We start from the raw sequence: 21,809 nt of genomic DNA, 5'->3' as shown, positions 1-21,809 counted from the left end.
TCCTTTCTCATTTCTGTTTGTCTCAATCTTGTTCTTTTTACACCTTTGGTTTTTGAATCAGGAATGGGAAGAAATCACTTCTTCCCCCATGAATTCCACTCTTCCCTAAAAGACCATATGCTGAATTCTCAATCCCCTTTTGTATTGACTGGGGCTGGATGGATAATATATGATGGGAGGTGGAGTTAGGGCCGGTCCTGGTGTCTCTTAGTAAAATCTGGGAGGAGGGCTTCCCCAGTATCTGGTGCTCCACAGGCTGCTCTCTGAACATGTGCTGTGGTGTGGGCCTTAGCCATAATTTATGATACAAGGTGGAGAAGGGAATGGCAACCCACTCCAGTATTCTTGCCTGGAGAATCCCAGGGATGGCGGAGCCTGGTGGGCTGCCGTCTATGGGGTCGCACAGAGTTGGACACGACTGAAGCGACTTAGCAGCAGCAGCAGCAGCAGCATGATACAAGGATCATTGCTGTGATGCTGTTACATAATTTCTCTTTGTGATTTTAACAAATTACTTATTTAGCTGCACCAGGTCTTGTGGCATGTGGAATCTAATTCCCTGACCAGGGATCAAACCTGGGCCCTGTGCACCGGGAGCACCAGGAATTTCTCTCTTTGTGATTGTTAATTAATTTCTCTCTCCTCCAGTGGGCAGTAAGATTTATGGGTATAAGAATCATATCTCTTTTTTCTTCTCCTTTATTTCTCAGTGTGGGTGACCAACTATTCCACTTAGTTTAGTACTAAGGGGTATCTGAGGAGATGGGCTTTTCAGTGCTAGAAATGGTAAACTCCTGGGCAAATTGGGGTGAGTTAGTGTATTTCAGTGTCTTCTTAGCAGTTGCTGACAGAGTAGGTATAAAACGTTTTTTTGAGTGCAAGAGTTTAACAAAGGCTGACATGATTGCAAGATGACTGCAAGTGTTTCTATTTTACTCAGTTAGTACAAATTCAGAATAAGTACAGCTAGTCTTTGTGCAAACTCACCTGTATAATTATTAATTTCCTGCACCTTAGATGTCTAATTTACAGTTGTACTTGGCCAGTGTTAATGAGTTACAGAAGTAGAGTATGAAGTGTAAAATTCAGTCTACTCAGTGCTGTGTGAACCAGATCAATAATGTGTGATATTTAATAAGACTGGAGTCATGAATTTATATAGCATTGCAGTATTGCAGTTTTTTTTTTTTTTCCTTTGATTTTGAAGAGTGTTTTGTATGGCAAGTAAGGATCAGGTTGTCTGGTCTGTTCCTATCGAGGACCATACGACATAACTCTTTGAGGTAATTTTAAAATCCTGTTTAAAAAAATCAGCTATGATTCTGTATTCCCAATAATTTATTATTATTAATTCTAGTTCATTTAATTATTAAAGCTCTGGGCAGAATAGTCTTCGTTCTCCCAATGTGGCAGGTAATATATTTTCAGAGAGGTGGTCCAGATGTATTGTTCCTATGTATTAACGAACATACAACTTTTGTTCTGAAAGGTAGGGGTTGGTATGCTACATACAAAAATACACAATATTGCTAGTATTCATTTGGATGGTTTTTCTTCAGTGGTTGTTTAGTCGATAAGTCATGTCTGACTCATTGCGACCCTATGGACTGTAGCCCACCAGGCTCCTCTGTTCATGGGATTTCCCAGGCAAGAATACTGGAGTGGGTTGCCATTTCCTCATCCAGGGGATCTTCCCAATCCAGGGGATCTTCCTGACCCAGGGATCAAAAGTGCATTTCCTGCGGCTCCTGCATTGGCAGGCGATTCTTTACCACTGAGCCACCTGGGAAAGCCCATATATAGGCTTAGAAACATGCAGTTACATATAAACATGTATATAGCATTTGGAAATTGTGTATGTTGTGTGTGTGTTCACTCAGTTGAGTGTGACTTCAGCAAACAGGGATCAACCAGACATATTTAACTTATAGCCAGGGTCAGGTTGGAGAAGGCAATGGCATCCCACTCCAGTACTCTTGCCTGGAAAATCCTGTGGACGGAGGAGCCTGGTAGGCCGCAGTCCATGTGGTCGCTGAGAGTCGGACATGACTGAGCGACTTCACTTTCACTTTTCACTTTCACGCATTGGAGAAGGAAATGGCAGTCCACTCCAGTGTTCTTGCCTGGTGAATCCCAGGGACGGAGGAGCCTGGTGGGCTGCCGTGTATGGGGTCGCACAGAGTCGGCCACGACTGAAGCGACTTAGCAGCAGCAGCAGCAGGGTCAGGTTTGCCCACTTCTCTGTGGGAGAGACACAGGGATCTGCCAGTTATCCTGCTCACAGCTCTGGGTTTTATTGGTGTGTTTTGTGCAAAAGAATGTTATCCCGTTGTCCTAACTAAGACCTCATGAATATTGAGTGCCCTATGGCTCATGTATAATTTGTATATCGTGAATATTTAGTGTGCCTTAGATGCCTCCTGCGGAGAAGGCAATGGCACCCCACTCCAGTATTCTTGCCTGGAGAATCCCAGGGACGGGGGAGCCCGGTGGGCTGCCGTCTATGGGGTCGCACAGAGTCGGACACGACTGAAGCGACTTAGCAGCAGCAGCAGCAGCAGATGCCTCCTGCAGATTTAGTGCCTTATGAATATTAGTGCTTCATGAATTTTAGGTGTCTTTTGTTCCTTCCATCCCTTTGTGTGTTCACATATACATGTTTAATTTACTTTGTCACATCTCATTACCTCACACATCTGAAGAGTTTCATCTTTCCATCTATTTTCCTGTGTTGTTGAGCAGAATTTCCTGCCCTATTGGGTAGAATTGTATTTTCTCAAACAATACAGCAGGTGTATGACACAGATGTCCAGTTGTAAAGTTTCCTGAGCCTTGTGCCCAGAAGCTTCAGAGAGAAGAAAATTTTTTATTGTTTCTTTTTCTCTTGTTTATTTTAGAATTTATTTTTATTGAAGTATATAGTTGAATTATAATGTTGTGTTAATGTCTGCTGTACAGCAAAACAACTCAGTTATGCATACACATACACTCTTTTTCATTATGGTTTATCACAGGATATTGAATATAATTTCCTGTGCTATACAGTAGGACCTTGTTGTTTATTCTCTATATAATAATTTGCATCTGCTAAACCAAAACTCCCAATTCCGTCGTCTGGCCCCCCCTTCCCTCTTGGAAAAAATATTTTTCATATTCAAAATTTCAGGTCGGTATCATGAAGTTTATGGTTGGAGATGGTAATGCTGTTTGAAACTCCTTACTGTCTTCGGGGTTTTGAACTTGCACTCACTAGTTCTATTCGTCTGTGTTGTAAACATTTTAATATAGTTACGATTCAAAGTTCTATAGTATATGGAAATGTTGTTTTGTAAGAAAAAGGGATAGACTAAGAGAAATAGGTTTTGGGTGGCTAAGAAGCTCCATTTCATTCTGAGATTTAAATCTGCATACAGCTCCTGACTTGAGTAAATCTGGGAGCATGTTTAAGGTTTAGCAGTAATAGATAGGATTGTTTGCATTTTCTGTGTATCATGGGAAGTATGTCATTCCTTTTCATTAATAACTAGCCAGGAAGGGACCAAATGTTTGGAGTCTTCTCTGCCACCTTCAGGGAGAGTCTCCCCTAGGTTGTTTGAGAAGATACGTTTGAACAGACACCTCAGCCACTGCATATATACTACCTAGAGGAGTGGTTGAAAACAATGTAAGTGCTTTTCCAAAGTGACTGAAACCAAATGTGGATAAATTGGGGGATCATAAAAAATAAACATACCATAAATATTTTATTATAGCCTTAAAATATCTATTTACTTATTTTTGTTGTAGGGCCAAGGCCTTTTCTGAACATGAAGGATTAGAAATGGTCACGATTTTTAGGATTATTTGGCAGACATTTGGGAACAGATACAGCTGACTCTTGGTAAACAAATGACACGGCTGCTGGGGGAGCAGAGGTGTCTCGTCAGCCTTGGGAGTTCAGGGTCCTCTCGTGTATCTGTCACTTCATACTGTAGGAGGGCCGGGAGGGCGTCAGTGATGTGGAAGTTGAGTAGGAGAGCTGCTTCTGTTGGTTTGATACCTTCAGTTCTCTTTTATGTGTAACTTGAATTTCAAGCTGAGCTTCTCTGCTCCGAATCAGTGACACAGCAGGTAAAGGAAGGCATTTCTCCGATTGGAAGCTCACCCTTTGTGCCATTCTGGAGCCCCTTGGGCTGACTGGGACCCACGGCTTGAGCAGTGGTGCGAGTGGACCCAGCTGCAGAGGGTGTGTCCTGTACGAAAGAACACATCCCACTGTTTGGCTGCTCTGAATACACTGGAAGAGCTGGCATTCCACTCAGTGCTGCCCTCGGGGCTGAGCGCTCTGCCTGGAGGAGCACACCTGATCGTCGTGACCCTGGAGGGCTGAGCAGACACTGGCAGTGCCCTGCCCCAACCCCTCACCATGCTAGCACTGGGTCGTGTGGCCAGTTGTCTTAGTTTGCCTGGGTCTGACAGTTTTCTTAGGAGCTGGCCTTTCAGCGCTAGAACCCATTGATGAGTTGGTTATAGGAGTTTGGCCTGTGACACATGCTTGAGGGCCCTGCAGACTTTGCTTGGAGCGGAAGCTGCCCTTCAGCAGTGACAGGCTAGAATTGGGGGAGGATGTGTGTCCACTTCCGAGCCCCTCGAGAGAGAGGCAACTCTGAGAGGTCCCCTGCAGAATTGGCCCTGAGGCCAGCAGGGGGTTCCGCTCACATACCTGGATCACTTCCTTCTTTGCTGTCTTCTTATTTTACCTTCCCTCCTCCATTCCAGCGATCCCTGGGGTCAGTTCCTGCATAAATGACTTTCGCTCAGAGTTTACTTCTTGGGAGAATCCAATAAAAAAAAAAATAGGACTAAGAACTGTTTTTGCCCCCTTTTCAGATGAGGGAGATTAAGTCATCTTGCTTAGAGTCATCCAGTGGGTGCACTGTTGAACCAGTGATGAGCTTTTCATTACGACATCATGTACGGCTTTTGTTTCCATCCTTGCCTGTTGACCATTATTTCCAGAGAATGTAAAATTTTATTTATTTCTATGAAATTACCAAGATGCAAGCATCAGTCCAGTGGGTTGATGGGTGGTATGCTCTTTTATCTGTGCTATGCTTGATGTCAGAGAGTTTGCACATGGAGTAGAAAACTCCTCATAGAGGAGTTTGGAGCTGTTTGGACTAAGGAGAAATTCATCTTTCATACACAGTTTCCCAAACTAGGGAGCTGCTGACTAAGGACGCAGGGCTGATCCTTTGCCCTAGCGATGCTCAGCCCGGCCTTGGCTGGAAGCAGGACTCTGACGTCTCTGACTGGGTTGGATGTAAACGGCCTGCTTGTGCTGAGCGGTTGTGTCTGCTGGTTCTTGGCTCTCATCCTTGAGCCTTCTATCTATGAAATGACTCATTATAAGGAAGTCTGTTAAAAACAAATCTCTCCCTGTTGTAGAGCATCTCTTAAAACTTCTCTTTAATCAGAGAATTTTGCTGCTCTCAGTTCCAGTTGCTGCCAGGAAACATCGTGTGCATTGACGAAGGCTGTGATAGTTACGGTACTTGAGTTTCTCTTGAAGATGGATGCTTTGGGAAATGAGTTTATTTCCCTCTTATGTGAAAGTGAGAGGCTTGGGAATTATACCCAGACTTAAAACTCCTTTCATGGCAAATCTACAGCCTAACTGAAAGTGTTCCAAGTTTCTCGAATAAAAGTGACTCCCTTCTCTGAGCATTTAAGTGTCCTTCCCGTTTTTCTCAATCCCTCGTCATTTTGTCGGTTCCTTAGATTATCCATTGAAAAAAGGCAACTGCCTGCCAGATGATCCACGGAAACAAAATGAGGTTACGCAGAAGCAGAGTAGAACCAATGCCCATGTTGAGGAATCAGTGGGAAATATCTTACTTGAAAAAAGACAGGAATTTTATGGGAATTCCCTAGTTCCCTAGTGGTCAAGAACCTACCTTGCAATGCAGGAGACACAAGTTGGATCCCTGGTCAGGGAACTAAGATCCTGCATGCCTCGGAGCAGCTCAGCCCATGTGCCACAACTAGAGAGTCCATGTGCTGCAAGATTCAAGGAAGATCCTGCCTGCCACAACGAAGACCGACTCAGCCAAATAGACGTTAAATTTCTTTTTTTTTGCTTTTGAGAAACTGACCTTTGACCATGAGTGCTTGCTTTCCTTCTCCAGTCTACTAATCCTTTCTACTGGTGTGCGTCTGTCTTCCTTCAAAGATCTAAACACACACTCCCTGGTTTTGGGAAATACGCTTTAATTCGTCACATTTGGCTCTGCGTTTCCCAGGTTCACATCTGTTTCACATCCTGTCCTCTGAAGTTGCCACACACACACACGTGCTGCTTCACATGGCTTTAGGTGCTGTTGAGTCGTAGGAAATGCTGTGTGCCTGCCAAGTTGCTTCAGTTGTATCTGACTGTTTGTGTCCATGGGATTCTCCAGGCAAGAATACTGGAGTGGGTTGCCATGCCCTTCTGCATGGGATCTTCCAAACCCAGGGCTTGAACCCATTGTCACTTAAGTCTCCTGCATTGGCAGGCAGTTTCTTTACCACTAGCACCACCTGGGAAGCCCTAAGAAAAGCTGGGAAGGTTTAAACCCAGGGTGGGTGGGGCTTGAGGGTCTCTTCTCTTGGCTTCCCTGGTAGCTCAGATGGTAAAGCGTCGGCCTACAATGCGGGAGACCTGGGTTCGATCCCTGGGTCGGGAAGATCCTCTGGAGAAGGAAATGGCAACCTATTCCAGTACTCTTTCCTGGAGAATCCCATGGACGGAGGAGTGTGGTAGACTGTAGTCCATGGGGTCTCAAACAGTTGGACACAACTGAGCTACTTCACTTTCACTTTCTTTTGTCAAGAGACTGAGGAGCAGATTCCTTTTACACCTTGTTGCTGAGTGGAAAGAACAGGAAGGGAAGCTGAACCGGTGGGAAGGTGGTAAGATGCAGCAAGAAGATGGTATTGTTCCTGTGTTCTGAATGTTAGGCACCTAGAGTTGTCTCCGAAAGGCTGACGTGTCCTCAGGAGTTGAGCTGTGTGCTCTTTAACCTCGTGGACACCCAGCTTGTCCAAACACAGGCCCTCCTTGTGGACCATGGTGTGAATGAATTGCTCTGAGTTGTTCTTGCACCTAGTTCTGTTTCTAGGCTCTGCCACCAAGTTTCCTAGGTGCTCACCGAATAGAAAGTAGCACTTAGCAGTGTTTCTCAGGAGGAGGTGCTAGTGATTGTTCTTCTAAAATACATAGAGTGTGTTTCGCAGAATATGGCAGACTTTTGTCTCTCTTCATACCTTTTACAGTGTTATCAATGCATTTGTATGGTGCACTCAACTTCTCCTTCCTAGAATGAAAGTTTCCACAGAAAACTTTGTGAGAGGAAAAATATCCTCTAATAAATACCTTGTTCATTTTATGAATTGGCTTTCTTCAGACACAGTCCTTTCTTCAGGTGCCATGATGAGAAACACATGCAGTACTCCACATATGGCCGACTGCTAGTTTTGAGTTCAAATCTGGATAATCTTCTTTGCCATCTTTTTTGTCATTGTTCATTTTTCTTCTTTGGGAGGGGGATGATAGTGGATAAAGTAGGGAGCAGTTAGATTTTAAGTCCCTATCTTTAGAGAATAGTCTGCTGTTGATTTTCTTCCAAACTGTAAGTCCTTCAAATAATTTTAAACAATTCTTCTAAATTTTCTTTTGCTTATCTGTCCTCTTCCTTTTCCATCATCTCCACCTTGATGAGGGGCAGACACAGTAGCAGATCAATGTGGATTGCTTGCCCAAGGAGCATCTCGTTTAAAAAAATCTGAGACTAGTTTCCCTCCATCTCAGGGGCAGGACAGTGGTGAGTCCAGGAGACGTTTTTTCAGATGGGACTATTTCTTCATGCACTGTAACCACTTGAATGTCTTCCAGACAACATCTTACTTGAGCCAATGACATTACAATCGCCTTTTGCAAGATCTAGTAGAACAAGGGTGGGAGGGAACACCTGTGCGTCTTGTTTTGTGATTCCTTACATTTTGGGACTTAATTTGGGCTAAGATTGCTTGTGAATTACTTCAAGATACATCCACTGAAACGCAAGATGTTCTTTCTTCAGTGCTAGAGGTGAACTCTCTGCTCTTCCCTTGACCCTCATTGTCTCTGCTTGTGAGTGTGTGTGGGGGGGGGTTTCTCGGGGGTGTGAACAGCAGCGCTATTTTGAGAAGTTGACTCGCAGCCCTTGCAGCTATGACAGGCATGTAACATAGCACCCCATTTTTCAAATTCATTTTGTTGGCTCCTGACTGCACTCGTAAAGTGCTTATTTGGAAGTGCCACAGTTGTAGTGTTCTGTTTATAGCCACTGAGTAGGTACAATTAAGCTGACTGTCTTGTACAGGGGGAGAGTCTACATGGAATCAGGGCCAGGCAGTGGAAAAGTGGAGGCTGTCTCTAGCTCACAGCAGTGGGAGGAGATTGGCATGACTTACTTGAAGGTGAGGATCCTGCCTTGGGTAGATTTTGTACTGTTTTGCACATTTGTTTTAACTTTAACCTTTCTTTTTTTTTTAATTGGAGTATAGTTGATGTACAATGTTGTATTCATTTCAGGTATACAGCCAAGTGATTCACTTTTACATACATCTATTTTTTTTTAGATTCTTTTCCCATTTAGGTTTTTACAAGATTATTGAGTAGAGTTCCCTATGCTATACAGTAGGTCTTTATTAGTTATCTATTATATATATATAATAGTGTGTATATGTCAGTCCTGATCTCCCAATTTATCCCTCCCCTTGATTCTGTTAATCTTAAAATAGCCTTTGGAAATCCATAGTTGACTGGGTTTAGTTAGATAGATGAATAAATACAAATTCATAAAGTCCTTATTTTCTCAAGGGAGATAATTAAAAAATGATTCGACTTATGATAAAGACTCTAAAGTGGTTTACCTTTATGTATATGTGTGTCTGTACTTTTTGGGGGTCATTTTCAGAGTACTGCAGCTATATCCCAAGAAAAATTGGGAAATGAAAACAGTTTATAACACTATAATATAATGTAGTAATCATATTCTTTCATAGCATACACATTTTGATATTTTAATGAGTGTCCCAGTTTTTGTGTGTATGTTTAAGGAATAATGGGGCTTCCCTGGTGGCTCAGACCCTAAAGAATCTGCCTGCAATGCAGAAGACCCAGGTTCGATCCCTGGATCAGGAAGATCCCTTGGAGAAGGAAATGGTTACCCACTTCAGTATTTTTGCCTGGAGTATTCCATGGACAGAGGAGCCTGGCCAGCTACAGCCCATGAGGTTGCAAAGAGTCGGACGTGACCCAGTGACTAACACTTTCACTTTCACTTAAAGAATATCTAACTTAATAGTTGTAATCATATTTCACATGCAGTTTTACGATCCATTTAAAAATCATGATTATTAATTATTTTTTTACTGAATAGTTTATTGTAATCACTTTTTCCTGACTGCTTCATCTTTTGCAAATCATCAAAACCATCTTTTCATATAACTTTAAAAAATATTGAATAAGTGCCTATGTCTAAATTTTCTTAATTCTCCTCTTGGTTTCTCCATGCTTTTTGCTTATTTTAAATGTTACTAAAATGAACTCATTTGTGCTGATAGTTTTTCCTCTTTATTTCATATTTTGGATTATATTCTTAGGACCTAGTTTCCCAGAAATAGAATTACAGTTATTCTTTGTGTAAACCCAGTTATTTTCCAAGATGGTTACATGAATTTATACTTACTGTGCAAGCACTATATCCTTATTGGTGCTTGCGGTATTTCTGAATTTTGTGGTAATCGTAACATAGTTTTATAAATTATAAAACCTTTACTTGAGATAAAATCTTTATAAATTCCCAGGGAAAATACACCATTTAAAAAGAGGATGGGTTGAGGTATTGTATCTGACCCCTTATGTATCAAGAGTTTATTTTCACACCATTCTGAAATTAACCTGAACAGATTTAGCAAAATCAGAAAGGTAATCTAGAGAATTTTGCACTTTGTTTCGGGAGAGGTGCTTTTTAACTATGAACACCCAGAGGTTGACAGAGCCTCACTGGAAAAGCTTGAGTATTTTGAGACTGGTGAATAATCAAAGCCTGAGACATTTAGTTCCTTGAACTTAAGAAAAATGAGTTTAAACTCTCCAAAGTAAATAGAGTACAAAAAGCTCCTGAGAAGATAGAACTGCTTAAGAAAATGAATATATCCAGACCCATGATGCTATTATGGAAGATTCATTTTAATTGAGATAGAATGTGATCCTTAACCAAAGTTACAGTTCTGGGAAGAAGAATAAAGCTATGGGTTAGAATATGACTACCATGTTTGCATCATAAACATACACACATATTTTATGAAAGGAAATAGAGGTAATGATATCGGTTATAACTTTTATCCAAGGCCAAAGACTATTACCTTAAAATTACTCCTCAAGCATTGTTTGAGATGAAAACCACATTTAAAGGTGGTTTCCTGCCTACTGATGAAAAATGAATTCATGTTAACCAACCAAAGACTTTAAATGGAACAAATTATAATCAGATGTTAGATTTCGATCAGTTTTAACAAAAACAAATGATTCTTTTCAGAGATGAGAATTGATGGCTTAGCCCTCAAAGAGTTTAATCTTTTTTCAAACCCAGTGTTTTGGGAGGAGGGGATCGGCTTAATTTCCTAAAAGCACGCTTGTGATTTATCGGCAGCAAAGTGCTGAGTTTAAGAAATAAGAGCTCCTTTAAATGTTTTCCTAGGTGTTCTGAATGAGGATGCCGGGATCTGTAGTAACTTGATTATACACAGCCACGTTTTACAGAAGGTGGAAGTGTGCAGCTGGCTGTGGCAGCAGGACCTGTTGGGGTTGTAGGTTAGATCCTCTCTGAATGACTACCTTTGCTGTCTTGCTTTGGCATTTCTGAGCTCATTCATAAACCTGTAGATCATAACCCGGTCCTCTTGAGTGTGGGAAAATGTCCTCCAGGCCTACTGGACACGTGCTGACTATTATTAGCCCTAGAGATCTCTTCTAATGAGATGCAATGTGAGGCGGTGTTCACTCAACAGACCTTGAGTAGAGCAGGTTTAGAAAGGGCTGGAAGCAGTTTAATGATAAAAGTTAAGTCTGTGACCACTTCTACCATCCGTTAGTGAGTCCTGAAAACTTCTCTGTGTCATAAAGAATTATGCTGAACATTCAGAGCATTGGGATGGCCTCAGTGCCGAGAATGTCAGATTTAAACCATTTACCTGCCTCAGAATAATCGTATTTCTCTGTAATCCTGGGGTTCAGGTGAAAAGTGCAGTGGATGGTCATGGGCAACTTAGATAGGATTATAGAAAACCAGTTTGACTGATAGTTTGGAAAGGAAGGCACTAGCGTCACCACATAATTTTGGCAGTGTCACAGTGCTTGAGACTTAACTGTATGTGAGAATTATCCAGCATGTTTATGAAAATGCGTATTCCTAGGATACCACAGTGATTAAGATTCTGTGGGATCTGAGGGCAATTTTTTTCATGAGCACTCTTCTCCCCCAGTATGTCTTTCAAGTTACTGTAACTACAGTCCACTGGAACATGAGAAAGCCCTGGTCCAGTTGGTTTCTTTGCTTCAGTAGATCTCCCTCCTTCGTGTCAGTGGGAGCATCCAGTGAAACAAGATAAGTTTTGTGATGCAGTTAAATGTATTGACAATGTAAAAGATTATGGAAAGGCCGTGTGAATTCCTTGTCCATGTGGTAGTTCACTGGGCTTCTCCAGTGGCTCAGGTGGTAAAGAATCTGCCTGGAATAGGTTAATTTTGTGGAGAAAGTGAAAGTATAGAGAGGGTACATTGCCAGAGGTGGAGTTCTCCTTGCAGTGAGAGTTACAGTCTTGCATAATAGTTGTTAGAAGTGGCAGGTCAATAACATTCTGTTGGTACAATTTCTAAAGTCATAGAAGAGTGGACAACTAGACACTCATTTAGTACTGGATTTAGTGCGTAAGTGCAATAGTATGTAGCATCACCAATAGTGCTGGATGTGGAGTTTTTCTTAATGACCTTCAGATATGTTAAGAGCTGTCTGTTTTGTGCAAAGGCTTGTCTTCTTTTTGAACTGCCGCAGTCATCGTCGGTACCACTGCCTTTCCACTGTCTCAACTCTTTCTGTTTGTCTTCTCATTGGATTCTGTACTGCCAAGAAGACTTAAAAGCAAAAGGGCTCAAGTCTTTTGCCCCATAAGTCATGCCCTTAATGCCACTGTTGTCCCGAAATTCCTAGTGTGGTGCTATCCATTCCCACTGTGGGGAGGTGGGACAACAGAACCCCAAGCCTTACTACTACTTATTTTTTGGCCATGCTGTGCAGCATGTGAGATCTTAGTTCCCCGATCAGGGATTGAACCCCTACCCTCTGCATTGGAAGTGCAGAGTCCTAACCACTGGACTCCTAGAGAAGCCCAGAGGTGCTATTTTAAGTGCTCTGAGGCTCATAAAAGGGAAACTGAAGCTTTAGATAAACAGGCATGGGTATCCACCGCATTCTCTCTGCCTAGATTTCACTTTCCACATCTCCCCTTGTGAGATGTGTCTCAGTCCTTTCCCACATTAAACAGGCAGCTCAGAAGCTCCCTACCACATCCATACTTTGAATTCCTGTAATCTATGACTCCTACATAATGTTCAGCCTTTTAGAGTACTCTTCTCATTTTTAATTACTGACCTCAAAGTACTTACAGGTAAGATGTAGGTTCTTTGAGGTCAAAGTAGAAGGTTACCATTTTTAAAATTCTTATGGAGTGTGTATTTACATTTTTGAAAGTGAAAATAGAGCCTTTGGGAGACTAAGTCACTTGGAGTTATAGTCAGTGGCAAACCTAGAGGTATGCCAGTTTTCTCTGACTCCATAATTTTGATCTCCTCTGTATATTCCTCAGGTGCTAAATAAGTATTGTCTAAATGAATCAACAAATGAGTCTTCCAGAGTTAAAATGAATTGAAGAAGCCCTGATGAAAGGAAGCACATCTTTATACCCGTCCACCCATGTGCCCATTTTGGAGGGGAGAATAGCAAATAGATCACCTTGTCACAGATTTCTGCAGATAACCTGAACTTTAACATGCCTGAAACACATTTGGTTCTGATTTAAAACCAGTTGGCATGCTCCATTGCCATGTTACTACAAATGCAAAAGAAATATAAACTTCATTCATGAAATAACCATCTATATAAACTCTTAAATAGTTTTGGGTTTGGCCAAAGCTGGGCATTAATGAAATGGTTATTAATGTTACATATTTTATTCAAACTACTCTAATTCCTTACCCTTCCCACCACCTCCACAAACACCAGGTAACGTTTTGCTTTTTCCTTTAAAATGTTCTTAGGGGGTTAAGACAGATACAGCTTGGATTTCAAGCTGCTGAGGACTCCTCCTGTTTGGAAGTATTCATTATTTTTGGTCCTTCAGACCTGTCATTGTGATCTCTGCTTGAATGCTTTTAATCCTCTGTGGGTAGTTCAGTTCAGTTCAGTTCAGTCGCTCAGTCGTGTCCAACTCTGCAACCCCATGAACCGCAGCATGCCAGGCCTCCCCGTCCATCACCAACTCCCGGAGTTTACCCAGACTCATGTCCATTGAGTCGGTGATGCCATCCAACCATCTCATCCTCTGTCATCCCCTTCTCCTCCCACCTTCAATCTTTCCCAGGATCAGAGTCTTTTCAAATGAGTCAGTTCTTCGCATCAGGTGGCCAAAGTATTGGAGTTTCAGCTTCAACATCAGTCCTTCCAATGAACACCCAGAACTGGTTTCCTTTAGGATGGACTGGTTGGATCTCCTTGCAGTCCAAGGGACTCTCAAGAGTCTTCTCCAACACCACAGTTCAAAAGCATCAATTCTTCTGCGCTCAGCTTTCTTTATAGTCCAACTCTCACATCCATACATGACTACTGGAAAAACCATAGCCTTGACTAGACGGACCTTTGTTGACAAAGTGATGTCTCTGCTTTTTAGTGTGCTGTCTAGGTTGGTCATAACTTCTCTTCTAAGGAGTAAGCGTCTTTTAATTTCATGGCTGCAATCATCATCTGCAGTGATTTTGGAGCCCCCCAAAATAAAGTCAGCCACTGTTTCCACTCTTTCCCCATCTATTTGCCATGAAGTGATGGGACCGGGTGCCATGATCTTAGTTTTCTGAATGTTGAGCTTTAAGCCAACTTTTTCACTCTCTTCTTTCACTTTCATCAAGAGGCTCTTTAGTTCTTCACTTTCTGCTATAAGGGTGGTGTCATCTGCATATCTGAGGTTATTGATATTTCTCCTGGCAATCTTGATTCCAGCTTGTGCTTCCCCCAGCCCAGCATTTCTCATGATGTACTCTGCATATAACTTAAATAAGCATGGTTATATACAGCCTTGACATACTCCTTTTTCTATTTGGAACCAGTCTGTTGTTCCATGTCCAGTTCTAACTGTTGCTTCCTGACCTGCATGCAGGTTTTTCAAGAAGCAGGTGAGGTGGTCTGGTATTCCCACATCTTTCAGAATTTTCCACAGTTTATTGTGATCTACACAGTCAAAGGCTTTGGCATAGTCAATAAAGCAGAAATAGATGTTTTTCTGGAACTCTCTTGCTTTTTCAATGATCTGTCAGATGCTGGCAATTTGATCTCTGGTTCCTCTGCCTTTTCTAAAACCAGCTTGAACATCTGTAAGTAAGTTCGCGGTTCACGTATTGCTGAAGCCTGGCTTGGAGAATTTTGAGCATTATTTTACTAGCATGTGGGTAGTAGCAGAGTTATTATCCACTGTAGGAGCATTGTGACATGGAAATGTGATATGAACCACAGTGTAATTTAAAATTTTATAATGACATGAAAAATAAAACAAGTGCAGTAAATTTTAATATTGTTTCCTTTAACCCAATATGTAAATATGGTACACTTTCAACATATAATCAATAATGAGGTTTTTCTTTCTTTTGCATTGTCTTTGAAACTCACTGTGTTTGTAATTCTTTCAGCACATCTGGGTTCAGACGAGCCACATTTCAAGCACTTAGTAGCCATAGCACAGCTCTGTGGCAGAGCCCTGATGAGCTATATAAAGGCCATGAACATCCTTTAGTATGTGATAAAGCTAGAAGAGTATTGCTTAAAAAAAATATTGTGTAAATACTCAAGTCATCAAATAGTGTTTGTGACCACAGGCCAAACTAAATGATGCTTCAGAGATTGCTTATGTAAGAAGGAATAGGGTGTGAATGCAAGACATTTGACATGACCAAAGTTTCTGTTAATCAATTGGACTCAGAGTTCATTGACGTATGTTAGGGTCATCAGCCCTCAAGGAAGTCTTCGTTATCAGGCCAATAAATTTGAAGTCTGAATAAACTCTTAGCCAAGTTTCTTGAAGAGTTCAAGTGTGTTTGAAGCAATGAATAATATAATGTAGATGTGGGTGAATGTCTGTTTTCTTATGTTTGACAGCAACAGATACTTTCTGAAACTAAAGCCCGTAGAGGAGCACACTGTGCCCTAGACTCCTAGACTGCCCTGCGTGTGGCAGGGCTGCCACTGTCTTAGGCTGTCCTCGGCTCTGAAATATTGACAGAGCTTTATTGCCCTGAGAGATTGAATGTGAAAAAAAAGTTCCCTGAAATCTGAATGTTGAGATGTGTAGTCTGCAAGTGCTTAATTGTTCGAGTTAGCGGGTATTAACTTGAAAGAGACATCATTGGCCCACCAATAATAGAAGAGATAGAAGGACTTCTCACCCCCATCATAATATTTGGCATCCCTGTTAGTTCTGTTGAAACTTTGGTGGGAAATGAAAAAAATAGCCTCGATGTCTTGGATTTTTGGTGTAGGTATCATTCAGGTAATGGCCTATGCTCTTAGCCCAGTTATCATAGATTATCCATCTCTTTTCTTTCAAACTCTTAGCCATTGATCCTTTTTAGAATGTGGTAAATCTAAACATAACATAAATATAACAGGTGTTATCTGTTTTAGTTCATATTTCATTTGATGTGCCGTTTCAATAAAAAATGGCCTTCCTTTTCTTCTAGTTCCCTTTCATCACCAAAAATGGCCTTCTTTTAAAGTATAATTTTATATAAAATGAGAAACATAATAAATAAGTTCTCCCCTGGTTCACACATTTTAGAGAACATCTCTTTCTGTCTTTTGTTTAGCTGTTATATTTGGATGTGACTCAGAGGTTTTCCAAATATTGGATTGTTTAGTGTTTTCAGTTGTGAAGTTGTAAACTCTAGGCATTGTTTAAACTTTTTTGCTCAGAATCAGTTGCACATAAATCAGTATTTCAGTCTAGAAAGTGCTAGGTTAATTAAGGCCTGTGAAGTTCAGTGCCGGGCCTGGTTTTGTGGGCTGTTAACTGTCCTATTACATTAGTCCGTTAGTCATTTGTCTCTTTAGGTAGCTTATGTGCACATTTGACTTAGATGTTTACCAGATTCTGTTATACATGTTGGCTGGAAACATGGCTCCAGTGATGGTAAAACCTTGGTTCTCTCAAAAAGGGTTCAAATGACTGTTAACCTGATTTTTTCCCCCTAATTGAAAGCTATTGAAATCTATTTATTCAAGCTATTTAAAGGCATTCTGAAAAATGCAAAGAAGAAAGTGATAAATAACCCAATAATTCAACCACTCAAATAACCCTTGTTCATATTTTCGTGTTTATCCTTTAAGTCTTTTTTTTTTCCTCTAGCATGTACATTATATGTGTGTGCATATATGTATACTTAAGTATAGAGTTGACCATTTTGTATGTCTTGTTTTGTAATTGCAGTCCCCTTAAACAATTTATTGCATTTTTGAACATGGGAATTTTTTTCAACTACAATAATGAAACAATATCTTAAGGATAAATCCGAAGCTGAAGAAACCATCCTTAAGTACCCAGCTACTCTTAAGATAAAATTTATTTTAATTTTTGGCTGTTTCTTGAATTTTTTTGGTAGGCCTGCATGGTTTTTTGTTTTTTCAGGGTAAGTGAATTTGATTTGTTCTCAGTGGACTTAGGAAGCAGGTAAGGAGTTTTAGGAAAGATGAGATCTGAACATCCTCCCACTTAACGATGATATACCACCTTCAAATGACGCTACTTACCACTGGAGTTTAAACTGGAAGATGTTCTTTAGTTGGTTGAAGTATTTGAGAGACTTTGATTGAGAACTGAGGAAACTTTAAAAATTGACTTAATGTCCACTATTACTTCAGTCAGTTATCAGAGCTTTGCATGCCAGTCTAGACTGTTAGATATGGTTGCTGAACATAGAAAGTTCTCTAAAGACTTCCCTGGTGGTCCATTGGCCAAGACTCCACACTTCCAGTGCAGGGGGCCTGGGTTCAATCCCTGGTCAGGGAAGCAGATGCTACATGCAGCAGCTAAAGATCCTGTGTGCTGCAACTCAGACCTGGCACAGCCAAACAAACAAATAAAAAAGCATTTTTAAAAGGTTCTCTGGGAGTATACAGAAACTGCATTTTGGACATTTGTTGCTGATTCCTCTTTTCGTAGAATCAGCCAAATAGTAGGGAAGTTTTCTGAAAATAGTAATATCCAAATAAAGTATATGGTATAGTTCTTTCAGCATATGGATTAAATAGGCACAGTAAATGAATGTTTTAAAAATTGTTGGTAAAATATTTTTGCAAGAGAATCAGACTAGCTAAACAGTTACACTTGTCTTTCAGGTGAACTTGAAACGCAGCAGCCTTCTTAGTTGCAAATCTGCTACAGTTGGGTTGTATGGGGAAAACAGGGGGGGAATGTCCTGAATCTTTACAGATTTAAAGAATTATTTCTCAGTTATTTTTTTGTAATTTGAATTTGGTCTTTTCTTGCTCAGAGTCCACATGGGTAAAAAAAACCATTACTTTTCAAAAGAATGTTTAAAGATATTCCATACTGTATTTTAAATATGAAATACATGACCCTTGGCTCTTATGTTTTTAGATTTGGCTGTATAAAGCATCAGATGTTATGGAAAAGCATTTCAGAATGAAAAGGATATTTGAATAAGTTTCCATATGCCCTGTGAAGAATTGAAAATCGAGCCCCCACCTTTAATTCAGTAATTAACTAGACTTTCCCTGTAGTTTGGGGGATTGTAATAGTTTACACCTGTTTCAACTTTTGCTGTTTTTATTGGCGGTGGCTTTTGCCATCCCATATTTCTTACGAAGCAAAAATATGAAATAAAATAGGGCAAAGCATTGGAGAAATTATAATAAACATAGAAAATGAATTGCTCCACTTAAAATGTGAGATGCTTTACCTGCACAATCCATGAAGCCATGGTTTAGTAGTAGTGAAGTAATTTATTCCTGGAATTCTGTGTCATGAAAATAAAGACAATTGCTTTCATTGGCAGGAAGATTCCAAAGGTTTTTTAACCATCAAATGATTAACTTTTGGAACATCAGGCAGGCAGAAATTGTATTGTAAGGACAGTTAGAAAAAGCCTGCTAACTCATTATGTGTGTTTTCATGTTGCTGTGAATGAAAAAGATGAAGCTGTATCAATGTATAAGAATGTGAGGCTTGATAGAACTGTTGTACCACAGAATACAGTCAGACTTTTCAAAGGTCAAGGAGCTCCATGACATCAAGTCTGGGTTGGCTCATTTCACAGGGTGATGTTTTCCCCTTGAAACATAATGAAAAGAAAATCATTGCATCAAGATATTATCATACCTCCTATTTTTTTCTTGCAACCTAGCTCTCACGTGGTCTCTCTGGAAACACCCTTTAATTTTGAGTCATAAAAGTAGCTACCCAGTCCTAGTGCTAAGAGTGAAATGACTAGATTTTTAGTGCGTTGTCCAGAATAAGAGTAGCTAAGATTTCTGATAAGTTTAATTTGGATGGAGTGGTGACTGTGAAAAGATCTTTGGGACCCTTGTCTCTAGAACTGAGTTTTAATTTTGTCTTGGACCTCACTCGTTGGGTGCTTTGAATATATGGGTCAAGGTTGTAAGCTGAATGAAGGCAGGGCCTGGCCTATGTTGAATCACCAGCATAAGACTTACATACTTGTGGAGTGAAAGAGTGAACTTTTCTTTCTATAGAAAGATCATCCTATATACCTAAGAAATATTCCACAAACCTCCGCCTTCTCAATCTCTCACTTATTCAAGAGGAGTTGATATTTTAATACTGAGGAGTTTAGAGTATGGAATTCTCAAATTTGAGCATAGAAGGATCCTTGCTTAGGGAAGGGAGAGAATACTTGGAGTAAATGTTGCTCTCCTTTGATTGACTTCTCTGGTCTTGGCAGCTTTGCTTGTGTGGAGTCAGTAAAAGTGCAGGAGACCCAGAAACCTGGGGGTGAGGTAAGGATGCTCCCAGCAAAGGGCCGATGATTGGGACTCACCTTGGTTTGTACCAGAGACCGTGACCACCCACGAGTCCAACCAGAGGCTTGTCCCAGGTCCTTGTGGGCTTAGGAAATGGACTGTCGTAGGATTTAGGGGAAATTCAGGCTCAGATTTGGTGTTTCTTGTTTTTCCAGTAGTCATGTATGGATGTGAGAGATGGACTGTGAAGAGAGCTGAGCGCCGAAGAATTGATGCTTTTGAACTGAGGTGTTGGAGAAGACTCTTGAGAGTCCCTTGGACTCCAAGGAGATCCAGCCAGTCCATCCTAAAGGAGATCAGCCCTGGGTGTTCATTGGAAGGACTGATATTGAAGCTGAAACTCCAATACTTTGGCCACCTCACGCAAAGAGTTAACTCATTGGAAAAGACCCTGATTCTGGGAAGGATTGGGGGCAGGAGGAGAAGGGGACGACAAGGATGAGATGGTTGGATGGCATCACCGACTCGATGAACATGAGTTTGGGTAGACTCCGGGAGTTGGTGATGGACAGGGAGGCCTGGCGTGCTGTGATTCACGGGGTTGCAAAGAGTTGGACACGACTGAGCGACTGAACTGAACTGGACATAAACATTCTGGAATGAAAAAAGCCAGAGATTTTTGGTGGCACTGAGTGTGCCATTTCCATCTCCCTCTCTCTCTCGATGCCCCTCAAATCATAAGGTTGTTAAAGATGCAAGTTTCTGGTTAAATTTTAGATGTTTTCCTGGGAGCGTAATTAAAATTTGTGTGTAACTAAGGACTTTTCACCCCTCCCCCCACCCTGGCGTTTAATTAATCCAGGGATTGAAAGGCCAGTCTGTGAAGTCTGTTTAGCTGGACCTGGCGTGAAGGGGCATTTCAAGGTTGTGACATAATGTGTTTGTCATGAGCAAAGTAAGTATCTTAACGGAAGTTTCTGGTTTCTGTAATAATACATCATTGTATCATGAATTTTAAACCAATGAATTTTAAGTTGTGAAGGAGTCCCCTGTGGGTTGAAAGCATTTATCTGCCCTGCTTGACAGGCTTTTGACTATACCTTTGATTCTAAAATTTCTCTTTAAATGAAGAGTTCCCTTGATGTCACTAAAAGTTTTTTCTAATCTTTGTGCCCTGATATGCAGTTTTCATTGCCACACAGTTGTATCATGGAGCAGGAGTGACTTTACACTATTTTTAGCTGTAGAGATAAAGCCAGCCCAAGAGGTAGCTGAGCTGAAGTGTCCCCAGGGCATTTGTGTCATTAGGTTTGGGTGCTGATCTTTTATCTTTCTGGCCCTCTGGCTAGGACCAACCATGTTCACCTTCTTTTCTCTTCTTTTTTGTTCAAAATTGCTTCTTTATGCTCTTTCAAGAATTCACTATTGGTATATTCCCTAGTTAGAGTGAAAAAAATCATAATTTGTAGAGTTAGCTGCAAAAAATTTATTTGTGTGACTTCCCTGGTGGTCTAGTGGTTAACACTCCCCACTTTCAATACAGAGGGTGCAGTTAGATCCCTAGTCAGGGAACTAAGATCCCACATGCCACAAGGTGCAGCCAGAATATAAAATCTGTGGAAATGTGTGATTCAAATGCTCACATTGGTGTCTGTGCTCAGTTTGTGCTGTTGATGATGTGTTTGTGCAAAAAGTGAAGTTAAGATGGCATTGAAATTATGTATTTGTTTCCTTTTCTGCTTTGACAAATGAATTTATTATCTTATAGCTCTGTTGGTCAGAAGTCAGAAATGTGTTACATTGGGCTATCCTAAGGTGTTGTCAGGGCTGCACTTCCTCCAAAGACCCTAGAGGAAAATCCAGATCCTTGCCTTTCCCAACTTCTAGAGGGCGCCTGTATTACTTGGCTTGTGGCCCCTCCTCCACCTTCAAAGCCAGCAGTATAGCATCTCTGAAAGTTTCTCTGCTCTGACTCTCTCCTTTGCAATCAATGCCCTTCTCTCCCTCTGCTTCTGTTGTCACATTGCCTTCTCGGACTCTGACCTTCCTTCTCCCTTGTTAAAAGGACTTCTTGTGATTACAGTGGGTCCACCTGTGTAATTCAGGTTATACTTCCCATCTCAAGATCTTAATTTAATCACACCCACAAAATCCCTTTAGCATATATAAGGTGACTTATTCACAGTTTCCAGGGATGAGAACATGACATCTTTGAGGGGCTATTTAGCTGCCACATACTAGAATACAGTTTTAAATTTATTATTTCTGTTTTATACATTTTATACAGTTCTTGTTTTATACATTTCCCAAACTCTCTTTGAAAATCACAGAAATATGTACTCTGTGCTCTGCTTTTTAGATGAAAACATGTCAATAAAAATACACAGTTTTACAAAATAGTAGACGATATCTTACATTTAACTGTGAAATTAAAGTTGGTGACAAAAGAATTTAGACTTTAATACTGTTTTTCGAGGGCAGAGA

The 21,809-nt window shown here is 40.9% G+C and overlaps 1 protein-coding gene across 21 annotated transcripts in view; it reads left to right on the top strand.

Annotated features, from left to right (window-relative positions):
* Window positions 1-21,809, top strand: part of BICC1 (BicC family RNA binding protein 1) — a 347,076-nt gene that overhangs the window by 76,572 nt on the left and 248,695 nt on the right. For 3 of the 21 annotated variants that reach the window (XM_081569099.1, XM_081569090.1, XM_081569103.1), the window contains exon 1: window positions 8,356-8,478. The exons of 17 other annotated variants lie outside the window; for them this stretch is intronic. The gene's annotated coding sequence lies outside the window, so the exon portion shown is untranslated. Of the gene's footprint in view, window positions 1-8,355; window positions 8,479-21,809 lie in introns of those variants that run through there. One more of the 21 variants, XM_081569093.1, reaches the window with a different exon arrangement.

This window comes from Giraffa tippelskirchi, chromosome 2 (assembly GCF_054371585.1).
Source record: "Giraffa tippelskirchi isolate mGirTip1 chromosome 2, T2T-mGirTip1v1.2.pri, whole genome shotgun sequence".
In the NCBI taxonomy this organism is placed as follows: domain Eukaryota; kingdom Metazoa; phylum Chordata; class Mammalia; order Artiodactyla; family Giraffidae; genus Giraffa; species Giraffa tippelskirchi.
This window is presented reverse-complemented; position numbering and strand designations above follow the sequence as displayed.